The sequence below is a fragment of the Rana temporaria genome, chromosome 3, assembly GCF_905171775.1.
Source record: "Rana temporaria chromosome 3, aRanTem1.1, whole genome shotgun sequence".
In the NCBI taxonomy this organism is placed as follows: Eukaryota; Metazoa; Chordata; class Amphibia; order Anura; family Ranidae; genus Rana; species Rana temporaria.
This window is the reverse complement of record NC_053491.1, coordinates 414,085,304-414,107,526: the sequence shown is the minus strand read 5'-3', so window position 1 is coordinate 414,107,526 and position 22,223 is coordinate 414,085,304. Positions and strand designations below refer to the sequence as shown.

The following is a 22,223-nucleotide window of genomic DNA, read 5'->3' as shown; positions in this document are numbered from 1 at the left end:
TTTGTCTGGTACTATCAGTAGATTGCCCGCATGTACTACCACTACTACGTTGTGACACAACTATTTCTACACCTTCGGTGCAGGCTTCAGAGAGGACTGGGGGTCTAGTGGGGTTGGAGGTCACAGAAGGGCAAGGGGAGGTCCGCTTTGGTCTTTGGTGTGGGTCTTTCTGGTATGCCTGCCAACGAGCTGCATGGCAGGTCGACATATGTCTGGACAAGCATGTGGTGCCCAAGCGGGTGATGTTTTGGCCACGCGAGATACGATTGCGACATATGTTGCAAACAGCAAAGGTACGATCTGATGGACAGGTTTAAAAAAAGGCCCACACCAAAGAACTTTTTCTGTACCGTTGAGACACAGCAGCGCCACGTAATGCAGTTGGTGTGCTGCCCTTAAGATGACCCCTGGAGGGCATCCTGCCTCTTTGGAGATGTGCCTCGTCCTCCTCCTCCTCTTCCTCCTCCTCTCTCCTATCAGGCACCCAGGTAGAGTCAATGACCTCATCATCCCCTCCCTCCTCATCACTGGCGAAAACCTGGCAGTATGCACCAGCTGGGGGAACATCACTCCCAGATTGTTGTCCCTCTCGGCCACCCCCGCTCCCTGGGCTCACATCAATGCCTTCCTCTATCTGTGTTCCGTCATCGGAGTCTTCAAAACCCTGAGCATCTTCATGTAGCATGTACCCAACACTGTGTTGAAACAGTTCGGGGGACTCCTCAGGAGGATACGGTGGGACTAGGGAAGGATTGTGTGATGCCATTGTGCAGAGGGTAGAGGACGCCTTGGCAGCTGCTTTGCCAGACAAACTATGATCAGTCTGTGTGAGAGAGGATGAGGAGGATGAGGACGGCTTGGTCATCCACTCAACTAATTTCTCTGCATGTTGAGGCTCAACACGGCCAGCTCCCAAAAAGGACGAGCAGCCACGGCCACGTGCTGAAGAGGATAAACCACATCCACCACCAGCGTTACCTCTAGATGCAGAGCCTGCTTGCCCTCATGACTCTCTGCCTCTCTTTGTCCTTCCAGCCATATTTATGCGTTCAGGTGCTATGTAACAAAACAGACGCAGTCACACCAACTGCGTTCAGGTGTTAGTAAACTCCACACAAGCAGTAAGAGCGACTGCGTTCAGGTGCTATGCAACAAAATAGTCGCAGTCAGAACAACTGCGTTCAGGTGGTATTAAACAGCAACCGCACAGTAAGAGCAACTGCGCTCAAATGCTATGTAACAAAATAGTCGCAGTCACACCAACTGCGTTCAGGTGGTATTAAACAGCAAGCGCACAGTAATAGCGACTGCGCTCAAATGCTATTTAACAGCACACACACAGTGACACCAACTGCGTTTAGGTGGTATTAAACAGCACAGACGCAGTAAGTGACTGCGTTTCTGTGCAATTCAATAGACCAGTTGCATTAACAGCGACTGCGTTTCTGTGCAAATAAATTGCACACGTGCAGTAACAGGTAATGTGTGTATGTGCAATTAACTAGCACACGTTGAATAACACAGACTAATATTTTAAAGCTAATCCCTAATGCAGGCAATACAAAACGTTAGAGCACTGCATGTAGAACAAAATCCTACCTGACAGATACTAATAGCAGATCTAGCTGAGCTATACAGTTTAACAATATATTGACAACTCCTAGGGATGTGAATATATTCTCTACAAACTGTAGATTTAACTATACTGACTAGCCTTCCTGCTCTATCTGGTAGAAAAGACACTGGGGCTGATTTACCAAGCCTTTACTCCATGACTCATGGAGTAAAAGCAGGAGTAGCAGCCGTTTGGTAATTTACTAAAGAAATACGCTGCTAGTGCAGTGTATTTCAGTAGTTACTAATGTGCTCAGTGCGCCCAGGAGAGGGCACATGGTGCGCCTGATAGACCTGGCGCACGGCACATTGAAATGTAAATTGCGGGGGTTTGGGCGGTAGTTTATTAGGGGGGGAGGTGAGGGGATGCAGGGGAAGTGAAGTGACATGTGTTTGAATGTGTTTGGCGGGCCGAATTGAAAGGGAAAGTGTTTTCCCCGTACGCTTGCACAGTGCGCCTGAACCTCGGGAGGTTCATTTGCATGCGTAGAGAGAAATTTCGGAGCTTCCCGTGCGCCTTGTCAGTACACCGTGAAAATCTTGGTAAATACCAAGCGGCGTACTCGGGATTGTGCTGTGTGACGCGGCGCACGGGAATCTCTGACCTGTTTTCAGCCATGAAGGGGATCTCCGCGCCAAATTTCAAACTTGAAATCGGCGCGGGTCCCCCTTCAGGGCTACATTAGGCTCTTAGGCTTGGTCCGGAACGTGAGGGGTTAAACCCGCGCCGATTCGGCGCGGGGGTCCCCCCCAGATCCAAACCAAGCCCTCATCCCAGGCACGCAGTCTGGCCGGACAGGAATGGGGGTGGGGACGAGCGAGCGCCACCCCCCCTCCTGAGCCGTACCAGACTGCATGCCCTCAACATGGGGGAGTGTGTGCTGTGGGGGAGGGGGGCACTGCCCCCCCCACCCCACAGCACTCTTGCCCCATGTCGATAGGGACAAGAGCCTCTTCCCGACAACCCTTGCCATTGGTTGTCGGGGTATGCGGGCGGGGGCTAATCGGAATCTGCGAGCCCCCTTTAATAAGGGGGCCCCCAGATACCGGCCCCCCACCCTATGTGAATGAGTATGGGGTACATCGTACCTCTACCCATTCACCTGGGGGAAAATGTAAAGTAAAATTAGACACCACACAAAAAAATATTTTATTAATCTGCTCCGGAGCCCCCCTTTCTTCTTTAGCTCTTTCACAAGGGGGGGTTTCTTCTCTCCCGATCTTCTGCCAGGACCCTGGGCTTCGGTGATTTCGGCCGGGGGAGGGCGCCATCCCTCGGTCCTCTCCGGAGCCTTCCGCCGAATGCCCCCACCCCATTTAAGCTCTTTTCCTTTAGGGGGGGGGGGCATCCGGACTTCGGCGACTTCTGCCGGGGGATGGCGCCTATCCCCCGGTCTTTCCGGTGCCTTCCGCCAGGGTTCCGGTCTTCCTGATCTTCTGCCGGGGGTGCGCCAACTCCCCGGACTTTTCTCTTCTGTCTTCTCTGCTTCCTCTTCTGCCTGGCTCCCCCGCGGAGCCAGGGCTTTCTTCCGTCTTCTTTCTTCTCTCTTCCTTCTTCTGCCTGTCTCCTCTGGGAGCACAGGGCTTGTCTGCGCTGTCTTCTTCCTTCTCTTCCATTGGATGTTGACAAGACGAGGTTCCGCACTGACATGCCGTGTGAGCGGCGAGCATCGACTTAAATAGGGCAATGCCACCATGTGACCTCAACCCATGTGACATCACATTCCCTGGGCATGATGGGAATGTAATGTCACATGGGTTGAGGTCACATGGTGGCATTGCCCTACATAAGTCAATGCCCGCCGCTGACACGGCATTCCAGCGCCGGACCTCGTCGTGTCAACATCGAATGGAAGACAAGCCCTGGGCTCCCGGAGGAGCCAGGCAGAAGCGGAAGGCATCGCAGAAGCCCAGAGGGTGGCGCCCTCCGGCGGAAGAAAGCCCTGTGCTCCGCGGAGGAGACGGGCAGAAGCGGAAGGCATCGCAGAAGCCCACGGGTGTCACCCCCCGGCGGAAAACACCGTAGAAGCCCGGGACCCTTCCCCAAAGGCAAGGAGCCTCACTGGTGAAGGGGGTCCCGGCGAAATACGGCGCTGAAGACGGGGGGGTGCAGGTGCACCTCCCCGCAGAAACCGACGAAGCCTGGGACCCTCCCCCAAAGGCAAGGACCCTTACTGGTGAAGGGGGTCCCGGCGAAATACGGCGCTGAAGACGGGGGAGTGCAGGTGCACCTCCACCGCAGAAACCGACGAAGCCTGGGACCCTCCCCCAAAGGCAGGAGCCTCACTGGTGAAGGGGGTCCCGGCGAAATACGGCGCTGAAGACGGGGGGGTGCAGGTGCACCTCCCCGCAGAAACCGACGAAGCCCGGGACCCTCCCGCATAGGCAGGAAGCCTCATGATGAAGGGGGTCCCGGCGAAATTCGGCGCTGAAGACGGGGGGGTGCAGGTGCACCCCCCCGCAGAACACGACGAAGCCCGGGACCCTCCCGCATAGGCAGGAGCCTCATGGTGAAGGGGGTTCCGGCAGAAGATGGCGAAGCCCGGGGCCTAATGGGGTGGTGGTGGGGGGCCCCGGCAGAAGACCCCCGGCTGACTAATAAATTTATTTATAAATGTGTGTGGTGTATTATTTTTTTACATTTTGTTCCCCAGGTGAATGGGTAGGGGTACAATGTACCCCATACTCATTCACATAGGGTGGTGGGCCGGAATCTGGGGGCCCCTTTAATAAAGGGGCCTCTCAGATTCTGATAAGCCCCCCGCCCGCATACCCCGACAACCAACGGCCAGGGTTGTCGGGAAGAGGCTCTTGTCCCTATCGACATGGGGGCAAGAGTGCTTTGGGGTGGGGGGGCAGTGCCCCCCTCCCCCACAGCACACACTCCCCCATGTTGAGGGCATGCGGTCTGGTAAGGCTCAGGAGGGGGGGGGGGCGCTCGCTCGTCCCCACCCCCATTCCTGTCTGGCCAGACTGCGTGCCTGGGATAAGGGCTTGGTTTGGATCTTGGGGGGGACCCCACGCTGTTTTTTTGCGCGGGTTTAACCCCTTATGTTCCAGACCAAGCCTAAGAGCCTGGTATGCACCTGGAGGGGAACCCACATTGTTTTTTTTTTTGGTCTGGAGTTCCCCTTCATGAACAGCGATCTGTCATTTACCCATGTCAGTCCCACCCCCCCTTCAGTTAGAACATACCCAGGGAACATATTTAACCCCTCCCTCACACCTAGTGTTAACCCCTTCCCTGCCAGTGGCATTTTTATAGTAAGCAATGCATTTTTAGAGCACTGATCGCTAGAAAAATGCCAATGGCTCCAAAAAAGTGTCCGATGTGTCCGCCATAATGTCGCAGTAACGATAAAAAACGCTGATCGCCGCAATAACTAGTTAAAAAAATGCCATATTTTGTAGACGCTATAACTTTTGCCAAAACCAAACACTAAATGCTATTTGCGATTTTTTGGAACCAAAAAGATGTAGAATACGTCTCGGCCTAAACTGAGGGATATTTTATTTTTTATAATATATATTTTTGGGGATATTTATTATAGCAAAATGTAAAAATTATTCTTTATTTTTTTAAATTGATGCTCTATTTTTGGTTATAGCTCTAAAATAAAAAAAAACGCAGAGGTGATCAAATACCACCAAAATAAAGCTCTCTTTGTGGGAAAAAAAAAAGGTTGCCAATTTTGTTTGGAAGCCACGTCGCACGACTGCGCAATTGTCAGTTAAAGCGACACCGTGCCGAATCACAAAAACGGGCCCGGTCATTGACCAGCAATATGGTCTGGGGCTCAAGTGGTTAAAAAATAACAAAACACTAAAGTTAGCCCAATTGTTGGTGATAATGTGAAAGATGATGTTACACCGAGTAAATAGATACCTAACATGTCACGCTTTAATATTGCAAACACTCTTGGAATGTGGCCAAACTTCAGTAATTTCAAATCCCCATAGGCGACCTTATTTTTTTTTCAGGTTACCAGTTTATAGTTACAAAGGTCTAGTGCTAAAAGTATTGCTCTAACGCACGCGTCAATACCTCACATGTGTGGTTTGAACGGTGTTTACATATGTGGGCGGGACTTACGCAAGTCCCGCCCACATATGTAAACATCGTTCAAACCACACATGTGAGGTATTGACGTGTGCGTTAGAGCAATTGCTTCAATTGCTTCATTACTAGCACATGTTATAAAAAGCCTGGACAGAGCAGTTCAGCTGCCCTCAGTGGGGGCATGCAGGTGATCTGCCGTGCTGGTTCCAGGTATCACGGAAGTTCCAGCGCATGCGCGAACTGATGCGCTGAGATGGTTCCAGCCATCGGGAAAGTTCCTTCAAGCACTGCGCAGGTGCAAACTTGCTGACGGAAATCCCCGAACGGCGGCCGGCATCCAGGGCGACGTGGACTTAGAGGAAAGTGGCCAGTCGGCCTCACGTCCTCGCTGCGCTCAGATGGCTCGCTTCGCTCGCTCGGCCTCCTGGCTCTTTTTTTAACATCCTCCAATCCACGGTGATGTTAAAGAATGAGCCTGGATGCCGGGCGAGGTTCGGGGATTTGCGTCGGGAAGTTTGCGCCTGCGCAGTCAGTGGAGGAACTTCCCCCATAGGGGAACATTGAGGACAAGTCACAGGCAGGAATGAATGCTGTTGCTACATAAATGTGGTTTGTTGTATGTTTATTTTTATTTTGCCAATGGTTTTTGTTTATTTTTAAATGATGTTCACTTTGATGTATTTGTCTATGCGGCCTTATTTTGATCAAAATTTATGAAGATGTTGGGAAGTTAAAACTATGTTTATTTAGATTTTTGAAATGTATTTTTGATTGTGTGTGTGTGTGTGTGTTTGTTTGTTTGTCTTTTTTGGCTTTCCTTGTTTTGTTGACCAATAAAAATTACTTTAAAATTTTGAAGTTTGTTTTTTTGTTACTTTTTCATGCTACATGTTTTGACAGCTACAGCTGAAATAGGTTTGGGCCTAACAAATTATGTGTGATTTTTGTCTAAGCTTCTTTCCTGGTGTGTAATCATGAAATGTTTTCCATGTTTATTCTCCATGAATTTAAAGACAAACTGGTAAGTATATTCTTCTTACTGCAGTGGTCCTCCGCCCCCAAGTACCCCCGACAGGTCATGTTTTGTGGATTTCTCTTATCAAGAATTGCTGTCCAGACTGTTATTTAAAGCACATGTGCAAGATGAAGGAAAACCTGCAAACATGGCCTGTTGGGGGGGGGGGGGGCTATTGGTGGACAGGCTTGAAGTGCTGAGTTACAGCACTGTGCTTAAATCTAGCGCAAGGCAATCCGATTCAAATTGTGGGTGTTTGAGGGATGCCAAGTGAGTGTTAGAACCCCTGCTTGTTTTTTTTGGATTTAGCTTTGTGTCCCTTTTCTTAAAATTAGCTTCACTTCCTGTCACACAGCTGAACAGGAAGTGAGGTTAAAACCCTACCAGTGTCTTTTCTTGGGGACACAGGTCAATCTAACTAGTGTTCCCATTTAGCAAATTGCACTCCAGCACTGCTGTGTACACCCCAAATCATGGGTCTTCAAACTACGGCCCTCCAGTTGGTCACGAACTACAATTCCCATCGTGCCTAGTCATGTCTGTGAATGTCAGTGCATTACAAGGCCTCATGGGATGTGTAGTTGTACAAAAGCTGGAGGGCCGTAGTTTGAGGATCCCTGCCCCAAATGATTATTTAGTTTGGGGTTTAGTAAAGGCAAAGCCACTCTGCAGTACAAGCGTAGATGCTGAAAATCAGAGAGGAAGCACTGATGGTTTTAACATCCAATCCTGTAGAAGCAAAGTTGTTTTGTTTTCTTTCTTCCTTGCTTCCACTTGTAGTGCAAAGTGGATTTGCCTTTAGTAAATGGACCCCAACGTCCAAGATCCCTAAAAATTTGGGGTGTACACAGCAAAATGCTAGAGTGCAATTTATATAATGGGAAACTATTTAGATTGATCTCTGTGTCCCCAAGAAAAGATATTAGTAAGGTTTTACCCTCACTTCCTGTTTGGCTATGTGACAGGAAGTGAATGAATTTGAATTAGAAAGGGTGAAGACACCTCACAAATGTTGTCACTCACTATCAGGGGTGCAGACATCCCCAAAAAATTAGCAGATAATACTTATTTGCAAATGCCATATTTTATTAGGCCTCTCAATAAAACTCTCTGAAATTTGTGCTTAAACTAGAACTATAATCAACACTTTTTATTTTCGTTACATTTGGATAGAGTGAGGGAGGGTTATAGGTCCTGTCAGTTTATTTTGTATTATCTATGTCAAATTGGGGAGATTTGCCTTCACTTCCTGCCCCATAGCCAAACAGGAAGTGAGAGAAAAACTATGCAAATTAACCACTTCCCGCCCAGCCTATGGCCGATTTACGTCCGGGAAGTGGTTACACAATCCTGACAGGACGTCCTGCAGGATTTCATGCCGCGCGCGCCTGTGGGGGCGCGCAGCGCGGCGATCGGTGATGCGGGGTGTCAGTCTGACACCCTGCATCTCCGATCTCGGTAAAGAGTCTCTCACGGAGACGGAGACTCTTTACCACGTGATCAGCCGTGTCCAATCACGGCTGATCACGATGTAAACAGGAAGAGCCATCGATGGCTCTTCCTCACTCGCGTCTGACAGACGCGAGTATAGGAGAGCCGATCGGCGGCTCTCCTGACAGGGGGCGTTCGCGCTGATTGTTTATCAGCGCAGCCCCCCCTCGGATCACCACACTGGACCACCAGGGATGCCCACCCTGGACCACCAGGGTGGGCAAAAAAAAAAATATATGCAAAAAAAAAAAGCATTAAGAAAAAAGATGCCAATCAGTGCCCACAAATGGGCACTGACTGGCAACCTGGGAAAATCAGTGCTGCCCCACAGTGTCCATCAGTACCACCCCACAGTGTCCATCAGTGCCACCCCACAGTGCCCATCCATGCCCAGTGCCCACCTATCAGTGCCCATCAGTGCCACCCATAAGTATCCATCAGTGCCACCCATAAGTGCCGCCCATGAGTGCCCATCTGTGCCGCCCATGAGTGCCCATCAGTGCCGCCTATGAGTGCCCATCAGTGCCGCATACCAGCGCCGCCAATCAATGCCACCTCATCTGTGCCCGTCAGTACTACCTCATCGATGTCCATCAGTGCCATCTCATCGGTGCCCATCAGTGCCCGTAATTGAAAGAGAAAACCTTATTTACAAAAAAATGCAGTCTTTTTTTAGTTGTTGCGCAAAAAAAAAAATCGCAGAGGTGATCAAATACCAACAAAAGAAAGCTCTATTTGTGGGGGGAAAAGGACGCCAATTTTGTTTGGGTACAGTGTTGTATGACCGCGCAATTGCCATTCAAAGTGCGACAGTGCTGAAAGCTGAAAATTGGCTTGGGCGGGAAGGTGCGTAAGTGCCTGGTATGGAAGTGGTTAAGGGAATCCAGTGCCCCCCTCCCCCCCAGAACTAGTGTGTGGGTCCCCTGAAAATTCCTGGGCGGGTCATACAAAAACAGGGTGTGACCTTGACAGGAAGGGGTGGGTCATTTTTCTATTAGGAGGTGCAGATATGTAGTCAGGCCTAGGGCAGAACAAAACCTAAATATACTACTGCATATTAGGGCTTATTTAGACCGGATCCGATTTACAGCATGTTTTTATATTGTAGAGGAAACCCACGCAGGCACAGGGAGAACATGCAAACTCCATGCAGATGGTGTCACGGGCGGGATTCGAACCAGCGACCCTTTTGCTGCTAGGTCAAAGTGCTATACACTACACCACTGTGCTGAATGAACATGATTGCAGCTGAAAGCATGAGATCTTTTTTTTTTTTTTCAATACCATGCTTTCCAGCCTTATTGACCCGCCTCTCTCCATAAAGAGGACCTGTCACCCACTAGTCCTATTACAAGGGATGTTTGCATTCCTTGTAATAGGAAGAAAAGTGATCCAAAATAAAAAAAGTGACAAAAAAGTGCAAGAAGAAAAATATGAGGTAAAAAAAACAAACAAAAAAATAAAATAACGCCCCTGTCCCTAGAAGCTCGCACTCAGAAGCGAATATGCATGTAAGTCCCGCCCACATATGTAAACACCATTCAAACCACACATGTGAGGTATTGACGCGTGCGTTAGAGCAAGAGCAATAATTCTAGCCCTAGACCTCCTCTGTAACTCTGAACTGATCACCTGTAAAAAAAAAAAACAAGCATCGCCTATGGATATTTTTATGTCCCGAAGTTTGGCGCCATTCCATGAGTGTGTGCAATATTAAAGCGTGACAAGTTGGTATCTATTTACTCGGTGTAACATCATCTTTAACATTATCCATAAAAATTGGGCTAACTTTACTTTTTTTTTTTTAATTCATGAACCGTGTTATTGCGCAAATACCGTTGGAAATCAAATAAAAAATTACCGCCACTTTATTCCCTAGGGTGTCTGCTAAAAAATTATATATAATGTTTGGGGGTCCTGATTAATTTCCCAGGAACAAAATATAATTTTTACATGAAGGAGAGAAGTGCCAGAATAGGCGCGGTATGGAAGTGGTTAAAGTGAAATAATAAAAGTGAAATATTCCTTTAAATTTCATACAGGGGGGAGGGGGTTTACACGCATGTTTCCCGTGCTTAGAACTGTCCCTGTACAAGATGTCATTTCTGAAGTGAAAAAAAAAAGGAAGTTTAAAGTACTCATGGCTATAAAGAATACAGTCATTGCTCATTAAAAATAATAATAAAAAAAAATGGGGGTCCCCCCAAATTAAATTACCAGGCCCTTCAGGGACCCGCCCCCCTCTGAAGCCACAAGTAAACTCCTTAGAAGGTCATGTGCGTCAGAGGGGGGCGGGGTCACAGAGCGTCACACGGCGGGGGAATTAAATTTCAAGCGCGCCGTCTGAGAAGAAGAAGCCACAGCTTCCAATTGAAGTTCCCGCCGTGTGACACTCATGTGACCCCGCCCCCCTCTGACGCACATATGCCACACGCGGACTTTCAGATGAGTTAACCTGTGGCGTCAGAGGGGGGCGGGTCCCAGGAGCGGGAACACGGCGGGATCTTCAATTCAAGCTCAGCGCCCAGAAGATGCGGGACGAGAAGGTCGACGGACAGAGAAGAAGATGGCAGAAGACGGCAAGACGGCAAGATGTGGACGAGAAGACCCAAGAAAGAAGCAGAGGAAGAAACCCGAATGAAAGAAGATGGAACCGCCGCCGAAAGAAGATTTTATTAAAGGAATTGTCAAAAACCGGCTACTGTCATTTTTCACACTTTTGTCCCTTTTTTTTTTGTAAAATGGTAGAGGTACAGTGTACCCCATTACCATTTCACATAGGGGGGGGCAGGATCTGGGGGTCCCCTTTGTTAAAGGGGTCTTCCAGATTCTGATAAGCCCCCCGCCCGCAGACCCCCACAACCACCGGCCAGGGTTGTGGGGATGAGGCCCTTGTCCCCATCAACATGGGGGACATCCTCCCCATGTTGAGGGCATGTGGCCTGGTACGGTTCAGGAGAGGGGGGGCCCGCACTCTGTCCCCCCCCTCTTTTCTGCGGCCGGCCAGGTCAACGTGCTCGGATAAGGGTCTGGTGTGGATTTTTAGGGGGACTCCACGCCCATTTTTTTTTTAATTTGGGGTGGAGTTCCCCTTTAAAATCCACACCAGACCTGAAGGGCCTGGAATGGATATTTGCCGGGAACCGCACGTCTTTTTTTTTTTTGGTTTTTACGGCGGGGTTCCCCTTAATATCCATTCCAGATCTGAAGGGCCTGGTAATTTAATTTGGGGGAACCCCTACACATTTTTTTCCCCCTTTATGAATGAATCCCTTTAGAATTGTCAGAGCCGACAATTCATTATAGCCGCGTGTGAATTTTTAAATGACTTTTTTTCCTTCAGAATGTCATTTTTTACAGAGACAGTTCTAAGTGCGGGGAAAAATGGCAATTTCACATGCTGACATTACACCCCCCCCCCTAGGTACGAAATTTAAAGGAATATTTCACTTTTATTGTTTCACTTTAAGCATTATTAATTTCACTGCTCCCGAAAAAACGGCCGTTTTAAAAAATAAAAAAAACATTGATTGAGGTCCCCAAACACTTTTTAAGACAAAACTTGCAGATTAGCCTTTAAAATGAACACTTTTGATTTCTCCCATAGACTTCTATAGGGAGTTCGGCGCGGCTTTACATATTACTTTCAATGCGCCGGCTGCTACGCTGGTTCATGCGCCTAATTAAGGCTTCACCCGGAGTACTAATTAACGCATGAACCAGCGCAGCGCACAGAGCATAGTAAATCAGCCCCTATATGTTGTTTTGTTTGTTACTTACTCATCTGTAAACCCAGGGGGCCCCATAATCTTCTATTGCCCGGGGGCCCCATGAGTTGTCAGTCCGCCCCTGTCTCCAGGATTTCTCCAGAGCCTCTCCCATCCTCTGGAACGCTCTACCTCAACCTGTCCGGCTATCTCCTACTCTAGCTGCCTTCGGGCAATCCCATAAAACCTCATCTCTTCAGGGAAGCCCATCACACCTCCAGCTAAATCTTTTACCACTTCCTTCAGCTCATTGCCCACAGTTACAACCTTTTGCAACCACCTTGCCCCACGATATTGGATTGTAAGCTCTTCTGAGCAGGGCCCTCTTAATCCTCTTATGTTTTATTTGTAACAGTACTGTTTCCTTTTATATTGTAAAGTGCTGTGTAAACTGTTGGTGCTATATACATTCTGTATTATAATAATAATAATAATAATAATAATAATAATAATAATAATAATAATAAAAGTGATTGTAATTATTTTATTCATTTTTTTTGCTTTTTTTGCTGTATCTGTGCTGGAATAGATGCATTGGTGGACAGTAGAGACACTGGGGGTCTAAATGACCCTCAATATCTCTCTTAACCACTTCCATACCAGGCACTTACGCACCTTCCCGCCCAAGCCAATTTTCAGCTTTTAGCACTGTCGCACTTTGAATGGCAATTGCGCGGTCGTGCGACGTAGGTCCCAAACAAAATTGGCGTCCTTTTTTCCCACAAATAGAGCTTTATTTTGGTGGTATTTGATCACCTATGCGATTTTTTTTTTTTTTTGCGCAACAACTAAAAAAGACTGAAAATTTAAAAAAAAAATTAAGTTTTTATTTTTTTCTGTTAATTTTTTTGTAAATAAGTACAGTAAGTTTTCTCTTTTAATTACGGGCACTGATATGGCGGCACTGATGGGCACCGATGAGATGGCACTGATGGACATCAATGAGGTAGTACTGACGGGCACAGATGATGTGGCACTGATTGGCGGCGCTGGTATGCGGCACTGATGGGCACACATAGGCGGCACTGATGGGCACACATAGGCGGCACTGATGGGCACTCATGGGTGGCACTGATGGGCACTCATGGGCGGCACTGATGGACACTCATGGGTGGCACTGGGCACTCATGGGCGGCACAGATGGGCACTCATGGGCGGCACTTATGGGTGGCACTGATGGATACTTATGGGTGGCACGGATGGGCACTGATAGGTGGGCACTGGGCATGGATGGGCACTGTGGGGTGGCACTGATGGACACTTTGGGGTGGCACTGATGGACACTTGGGGTGGCACTGATGGACATTGTGGGGCAGCACTGATCTATCCATGTTGCCAGCACTGATTGGCATAATTTTTTTTTTTTTAAAAGCTTTTTTTTTTTTTAAGATTTTTTTTTTTTTTTTCAATGTTTATTTTTTTTATTTGCCCTTCCCTGGTGGTCCAGTGTGGCGATCCGAGGGGGGGCTGCGCTGACAAACAATCAGCGCGAACCCCCCCTGTCAGGAGAGCCGCCGATCGGCTCTCCTATACTCGCGTGTGTCAGACGCGAGTGAGGAAGAGCCATCAACGGCTCTTCCTGTTTACATTGTGATCAGCCGTGATTGGACACGGCTGATCACGTGGTAAAGAGTCTCCGCCGGAGGCTCTTTACCGAGATCGGAGATGCAGGGTGTCAGACTGACACCCCGCATCACCGATCGCCTCGCTGCGCGCCCCCGCGGCATGAAATCCTGCAGGACGTCCTGTCAGGATTGTGTAACCATTTCCCGGACGTAAATCGGCTATAGGCCGGGCAGGAAGTGGTACCGTCACCCGACCCTTGCCATCACATAGGGGCCCCCTTAGTCCCCTTGTGATATCAATAAAGTAAAAAATAAATAATGTAAAAATGTGTAAAGTCAAAAGCTGTATCCCTTTTGAAAATGCCTTGTACATCTTCTTTGAGAAATTGTGGCAAACCTGGATTAATTGGTGCAACAATGTTTTGTTATATACTGTATATAACTCCTACTGCTGTATTGCATTTTTGCTTTCTTGTTTGTGTAGCGCCGGGTTACTTCCAAGTACCGGTGCTATTGAAATTTAGAATATAATCAAAGTGTAAATGCCTTTAATTTTCAATGTTTAAGTAGGGTCTCTGTTCCAGCTTGGCTGTGCTGTGGGCTCATTCTGTTGCGCTGGGGTGTTTTTCCCACCCCGGTGCGGTAGGTGGCAGAGTTGAGGTTTGGGTGTTCTCTTCCAGCGGCCAATCAGGAGGCTTGGACCTCGCTGGGCATGCTGGGAGAGGGTACTTAGTGAACAGACGCCATTTTGAGGGGTGGCGCCCACCTTCAGGGTGGCCACATCACGGCGCTCCGGAGTTATGGCCTTCCTGGCCAGAGTGTGCGTGCTACATGGTGTTCCTGGTTTCAGGCATTAGTTAGTCCGGAGCATTCGAGCAGGACAGGGACCCAGTGGTCGACTGGGTTCTCACTTTTGAAGATCCCAAGCAAGTGTAGCTGTTCGGTGGGGAGTCCATCTGAGGAGCGCCAATGAGAGGCTGGCGGTCCAATAGGATTCTGACGAACCACCGGGGTTAGAGGTGACCGGCCACTGAAGGATTGACTCCTCTTTCAGTTGGTACCTGGGCAATGGTAAAAAGAGGATCCAGGCAGTGGCGGCCCGTCCATAGGGGGTGCCCGGGCGCCGCCCTCCCCCTCCTGTAGTCAGAAAAAAAAAACGTGCCCTTTAAGACTTTAAAAATGTCGTTCTGCAGCGCCGCCCCCTCTGGCTCTCAAATAACATACATTCATGGATTGCATGAATGTATTTTGTTGCCAGCTGCCACTGGTCTATTCAGATGGCTGGACATAGGGTGTCAGCTATCTGAATAACGGCAGCTGGTTGGCTGTGGGGAAGTGCCTGAGTACAGCCCTTGGCTCCCGGATGTCTTATCCTCGGAACGTACGGGGGCTGCGTCCCTTGGATAAGACTGACGGCCGTCTCAGCCAATCAGGTTCACCGATTCTGGTTATCGGTAACCTGATTGGCTGAAGCGTCATCGAGGGCGAGAGAGGACATCGAGGGATGTGGAAGCAGAAAGGTAAGTGCATTTTAATGGGCACAGTGGCGACAATGGGCACAGTGGCGACAATTAAAGGGCACAGTGACATGCACAGTGGCGACAATTAAAGGGCACAGTGGCTGCGTTTGATGGCATGGCACAGTGGTGACAATTGATGGCACAGTGGCTGCGATAGATGGCATGGCACAGTGGCTGCGATAGATGGCATGGCACAGAGGCTGCGTTTGATGGCATGGCATAGTGGCTGCGTTTGATGGCATGGCACAGTGGTGCGAATTGATGGCATGGACACAGTGGCTGCGTTTGATGGACAGTGGCTGCGTTTGATGGCATGGCACAGTGGTGACAATTGATGGCACAGTGGCTGCGTTTGATGGCATGGCACAGTGGTGACAATTGATGCCACAGTGGCTGCGTTTGATGGCATGGCACAGTGGTGACAATTGATGGGCACAGTGAGGCTGCAATTTTTTTTTTGCGCCCCCCCCAAAAAAAATGTTGAGCACCAGCCACCACTGGATCCAGGCGTAACTTTACCTAGGAGGGTTACTTCCGTATCTGCAATCAGAGAGGGCCTGTGGCAGAGGTTCCTCTCTGACATTCATTCAAGAGGGTCTGTGGCATAGACTTTGTCCTAAAGAGATTCGAGGGTGTTCCGGCTGCTAGCTCAGTGAGAGAGGCCTATCCTGGCACGCTAAGCCCACTCAAACAGGAGTGGTGTGTAAGAGTATTACGTATAGGAACAGGACTGTTCCAGATACGCCTGAATCTGCTGTTCTCCTTTCCATCTCTATCCCTTTTTTCACCTGTTCGCTGTTTGTACCCGGCTGGGTAATAAAGAGCACATAAAAACATTTCTTCGTGGACATTCCTTTACTGCTGCTGTGGGCATCATTCATCCCTAGACATTCGGAAAGAGCCATGAGGTAAATGCCATCCCATCAATTATCAGCGGCTCCTTCGGGGGGTGAGCACTACATTTTATTATGACATATACTGTGATGTTATATACATAACCACAATGCTGGTTGAATAGTTATTCCCCATCTGAAGTAAGATTTGTACTGTATTGGTAAAATATCCAATAAAATTATAAAAAAAGAGAATTGTATAAAATAACTAAAAAAATTAAAGCACCCCTGCACACACCCCATATAAAAAGCATGGCATAGGGCAAACAAGTGTGTGTGTGTGTGTGTGTGTGTAAACATCAATTTCCCCACACATGTGAGGTATCGCTTTTAGGTTGAGTTCACACCATTGCGAATTGGATGTGGAATCTCCACATCCAGTTCACAAAACAATATTTTAAATAAATAATGTTTAAAAAAAAATATATCATTCAACTTCTGTACTTGAGGGAAGATATCAGCCTTATGTGGCACTCATTGTTTTCAATCAATCAGTTGTACAATTTTTATTGTAAAGCACTACCAATGTATAACATTGCAAAGCAGGAAACAGAACCTGCACATGGGCGTCCGCTGAAATTTTTTCAGGGAGGGGCGCTTCGGCAGTGGTGATACACAGTCGCATTTAACCCTTTCTCCAAACGCTTTAAAAGTGCCCTGCTAGTGGCCGAATAGCGCAGCTAAAACGATGGTAAAGCGCTGCTTTTTGGCGGCGCTTTACCGAGAACGCGGCCAGCTGGCAGTGTGAAATGTCTCTTGAGATAATTTATCTTCACTCCATGATCATATAAATATAGCCTAGAGAATGTACAGACCCCCCTTCAGCACAGATGGACCCCCTCTTCAGCACAGACCCCTCCATTCAGCACAGATGGACCCCCCCCTTTTAGCACAGACCCCTCCATTCAGCACAGATGAACCCCCCCCCCTTCAGCACAGACCCCTCTATTCAGCACAGATGGACCTCCCCTTCAGCACATACCCCCCTTCAGTACAGACCCCGCTTCCGCACAGATGGACCCCCCATTGAGCACAACCCCTCCCCATTTTGCATGGACGGACTTCCCCTCCCCCATCCCATTCAGTACCTCAGATCAGCGTGGCAAAGCAGGTTCCCTCTCCATGTGTACACAAACACTGGAGGGGGAGGCGGCTTCACTCTGCTCACTGTGCCTGTGTGACATGCGGCACGGGACCGCTCAGAGAAGGGGATGGTTGGTCAGGTGCAGTGATATCACCCAACACCAGACCACCCGTCCCCCCCCGTCCCACCTTGCAACGCCACGGCCAGCAGCTCGCCTCTCTCTCCCTGTTCTAACCTGCCTGTCACCGCGGCGATGTCACTGCTTCAGTCGAGGAGGGGTGTTCACTCTTCAACACCCTCTCGGTTTTCCAGGGGAGGTCAATTGCCCCCCCTTGCCCTATGGAGCGGACGCCCATGCCTGCACATGTAATGAGCAAATATGGCTGCCTCCTGGCACATACAGTAATTATCAATTATACAAAGAAACATTAACGTAAATGAATAATTTAACCACTTAAGGACCGCTCACTGTATATATACGTCATTTTGTGCTGCCACAACCGAGATATCCATCTCTTCAGTGAGCGGTCCTGTCAACGATAACAGTGGTCTCCGCGGCGGATTCGCCGCGAGATCACCGTTATCGGAGGCGATCGGGTCCTCTCCCCTGCTCGGCTGGGATATGAGTGAGGGCAAGATGGCCCCCACCCGTCCCTATAGCATAGCGGAAGTGACGTCAAAACGTCACTTCCACCCATGCTTCTTAAAGCAATATTTTCTGGTTGTCATTTTTTCAAATGACAAATTTATTTATTTATTTATTTATTTATTTGCATTTTAGTCTAAATATGAGTTTTTTTGTTTTTTTTTTTTGTAACAATTTATAAAATAAAAATAAATAAAAAAACAAAACATTTTTTTTTAAAGCGCCCCGTCCCGACGACCTCTGCGCGCAGAAGCGAACGCATATGAAAACGGTGTTCAAACCACACAAGTGATGTATCCCTGCGATCGTTAGAGCAAGAGCAATAATTCTAGCCTAATGCCGCATACACACCATCACTTTATGTGATGAAAAAAAACGACACTTTCTGTGAAGTAAAAAATGACGTTTTTGAAACTTCAATTTTCAAAGACGAAGTTGCCTACACACCATCGTTTTCTCACAATGATCTTGCAAAGTGAGGTTACGTTCCACCACGTTTTACCATTGAAGCTTGCTTCATAAGTAGCTTCTGGGCATGCGTGGATGAAAAAACGTCTTAGAAAACGACGTTTTTTGCTACACACAGTCAATTTCTGTGAAGTAAAAAGTGCACTTTTGAAAAACGACACATAAAATTGAAGCATGCTTCAATTTTTTTTGGTCGTTTTTTACAAGACATAAAACGACATTTTCCCCCACACACAGTCAATTAAAGTGACGTTTTTAAAAACGTCATTTTTTTTCATCACATAAAGTGATGGTGTGTACGCGGCATTATGCCGCGTACACACCATCACTTTATGTGATGAAAAAAAATGACGATTTTAAAAACGTCACTTTAATTGACTGTGTGTGGGGGAAAACGTCGTTTTATGTCTTGTAAAAAACGACCAAAAAAAATTGAAGCATGCTTCAATTTTATGTGTCGTTTTTCAAAAGTGCACTTTTTACTTCACAGAAATTGACCGTGTGTAGCAAAAAACATCGTTTTCTAAGACGTTTTTTCATCCACGCATGCCCAGAAGCTACTTATGAAGCAAGCTTCAATGGTAAAACGTGGTGGAACGTAACCTCACTTTGCAAGATCATTGTGAGAAAACGATGGTGTGTAGGCAACTTCGTCTTTGAAAATTGAAGTTTCAAAAACGTCATTTTTTACTTCACAGAAAGTGTCGTTTTTTTTCATCACATAAAGTGATGGTGTGTACGCGGCATTAGACCTCCTCTGTAGCTCAAAAGATGCAAAGTAATTTTTTTCCAAAAAAAGTGTGCTTGTAAGACCGCTGAGCAAATACGGGGTGACAAAAAGTATTGCAATGAACGCCATTTTATTCCCTAGGGTATTAAAAAAATATATATATAATGTTTGGGGGTTTTAAGTAATTTTCTAGCAAAAAAAAAAATGTTTTAATCTTGTAAACGCCAAATCTGAAAAACAGGCTTGGTCCTTAAGTGGTTAAGCACGAAGCTGATTGTGCATATATCGTAAAAGGAAAGAAAAACACAAAATGAATTCCCTTAAAAAAAATTGTACTCTAGATTGACAGATGCTTTAACATGTTGTCACTCACCTGACATTTCTCGCAGCATTCCCCATCTGCACATACAGCTCCTGTTGTGAATTGACATGTGGAGGCATCACAGCAAGGATTGGTGCATTCCTAACAAGAATAATAAAGTGTCCAATGTGCTTAGTATACATGGGATAAAACAACAATATGAGAAGTAGCTCTCAATATCAGTCCCATCCACACAATGTAGAATTTGCAGCAATCAGAGGTATAAAATAATAACTCGCCCCAAACTCACTCATCCATGTCTTTATGGACCTTGCTTCGTACACTGGTGTGCAGTTATATTGGAACAGGAAGGGGATATCTTCAAACTGTTACCACAAAGTTGCGAGCATGAAATTGTCCAAAATGCCTTGGTATGCTGACACCTTAAGACCCCTTTCACACTGGAGGTGTATTTCATGCGCTTTAGCGCTAAAAATCGTGCCTGTAAAGCGCCTAAAAATTTCCTCATCCGCAATCCCAGTGTGAAAGCCCAAGTGCTTTTACACTGGTGCGCTGTGCTGGCAAAAAAAAAATCTACAAGCAGCTTCTTTAAGGTGCTTAAAACGCCCCTGCCCATTGAAATCAATGGGCAGCGCCGCCGAAGCGCCTGCAAAGTAGGCGCTTTTAACCTTTATTCGGCCGCTAGTGGGGCTTAAAAGCACCCCGCTAGCAGACGAAATGCACCTCCAAAACTACGGTAAAACTAGTGCCGCTTTACTGCTGATGCTCCGCGCTGTCAGTGTGAAAGGGCTCTACGAGTCCCCCCCCCCCCCTCACTGGAACTAAGGGGCTAAGCCCAACCCATGAAAAACAACCCCACACTATAATCCCCCCTCCATCAAATGATTTGGACCAGTGCACAAAGCAAGGTCCATTAAGACATGGATGAGCGAGTTTGGGGTGGAGGAACCTGACTGACCTGCACAGAGTCCTGAACTAAACCCGATAGGACCCTTTTGGGATGAATTGGAGCGAAGACTGCAAGCCAGGCCTTCTCGTCCAACATGCCTGACCTCACAAATGCGCTTCTAAAAGAATGATCAAACATTCCCATAGACACACGCCTAAACCTTGTGTGTGGAAAGCCTTCCCAGCAGAGTTAAAGCTGTTATAGCTGCAAAGGGTGGGCCAACTCAATATTGAATCCTACGGACTAAGACTGGGATGCCATTAAAGTTCATGTGCATGTAAAGGCAGGCCAAATGTTTTTGGTAATATAGTGTATATCAGTGGTGGCTCTATCCATGCGTCCGGCCCCCTAATCTACATTCAGGGCACCGGATGCATGGATTCTAATGGGGGGGGGGGGGGGGGTTAGAAGCACGTGATTAGAGCCAGAGGCTTCAATATATATATGTATATGTGTGTGTGTGTGTGTGTGTGTGTATATGTGTATACGTGTGTGTATGTGTATATATATATATATATATATATATATATATATATATATATATATATATATATATATATATATATTGCTTGATATGCATTTCTGTCTACCTACTGAAATTTACACAGCTCAGCCACACAAACCATAATCCTTACTGGCAGGGAAGGTGACTTAATCTTTGTTTTATGCCGTTAAAGGGATTGTAAAGGTAAAAATAATTTCCCTAAATAGCTTCCTTTACCTTAGTGCAGTCCTCCTTCACTTGCCTCATCCTTCCATTTTGCTTTTAAAGTCCTTATTTCTTCTGAGAAATCCTCACTTCCTGTTCTTCTGTCTGTAACTACACACAGTAATGCAATGACTTTATCCCTGGTGTGGAGAAAGCCTCCTGAGGGGGGAGGGGGCGAGCAGGAGTGTCAAGATGCCCACTAACACACAGCTCCTTTCTCTATCTGCAAAGTAGAGAGTGTCCTGACTTGCCTGCTCGCCCCCTCCCCCCTCAAGAGGCTTTCTCCACACCAGGGAGAAAGTCTTGCATTACCGTGTGTAGTTACAGACAGAAGAACAGAAAGTGAGGATTTCTCAGAAGAAAAAGGACATTTAAAAGCAAAATCGAAGAATGAGGTAAGTGAAGGATGACTGCACTAAGGTAAAGGAAGCTATTTAGGGAATTTTTTTTTAACCTTTACAACCCCTTTAAGTATGCATTGCCGGTCTTCTCTACACCACCCTCACCTCCCCAGCCTGTAACTGGACAAAAGGTCCTTTCACACGTGCGGTCCGCTCGGTGGACTCCACTTTGTTCAGCTGGGGATCAATCTGCTGATCCTCGCTGAACAGGCGGATGACAGGTCTGTCTCCGCTCACTGTGCAGAGACAGACCTGTCAGAGCTCCCCTCTATGGGGAGATTGGATGAAAACGGGCTTGGGTCGCAGAGAATGTGCTTTGATCACACCTAAGTGTGTTACAACAGCGAATGAATATTATTATTATAATACTGATCCTTCTGCCGGCAAATCAGGAAGCCAATTTTAACACCGGTCACTCAATTGGCTGAAAGGACAGGCAATCCCCTATTGGATGCCTAGGAGGAGGGGAGGAGCCAGAAGTTGACATGGAGGACACGGAGCCACATCCTGCTGCCTGCCACAGATGGGGTAAGTGCTGGACCGACCGAAAAACAGTCGTCCCCCCCCCCCAAAAAAAAAAAAAAACACCAGCCACCACTGGTTAGCACATGAACTTTTTTTTTATTGTTTTTTTTTTTTTTTTTCCTGTTCCACTCTGAGCTCTGCTGTTGAGTACAAGAGGCTCATAGCAGGTCATATTTAGGTATGTTTTGTGCATGCATTCAAATAAAAGTTGATTTTAATATGTATACACATACATCTCCCAGGCACCACTCCAATTCCTGTGTCGCTCTCTACAGCCCCAGGTTTCCCCTGCTGGGGCTTATTCACAGAGCCCAATGACTAAGCCCCAGTAGGGAGAAAACATAGCAGAGGAGAGGGGCTGAGTATCTCCATAAGCTGCTCCTGTAATAAAGTTTGCCGGATACATTGGAAAGCAGTATGCAGTTTTGGCATTGTTACAAAGCTGCATTAATTAATGACTTTTG

At 47.4% G+C, this 22,223-nt stretch overlaps 1 protein-coding gene across 1 annotated transcript in view; it reads right to left on the bottom strand.

The window, feature by feature from the left end:
• Positions 1-19,476, bottom strand: part of LOC120933091 (disintegrin and metalloproteinase domain-containing protein 28-like) — a 150,991-nt gene extending 131,515 nt beyond the window's left edge. Inside the window, exon 1 of the mRNA XM_040346090.1 lies at positions 19,227-19,476. The gene's annotated coding sequence lies outside the window, so the exon portion shown is untranslated. The remainder of the gene's footprint in view (positions 1-19,226) is intronic.
• Between the last annotated feature and the right edge of the window lie 2,747 nt (positions 19,477-22,223).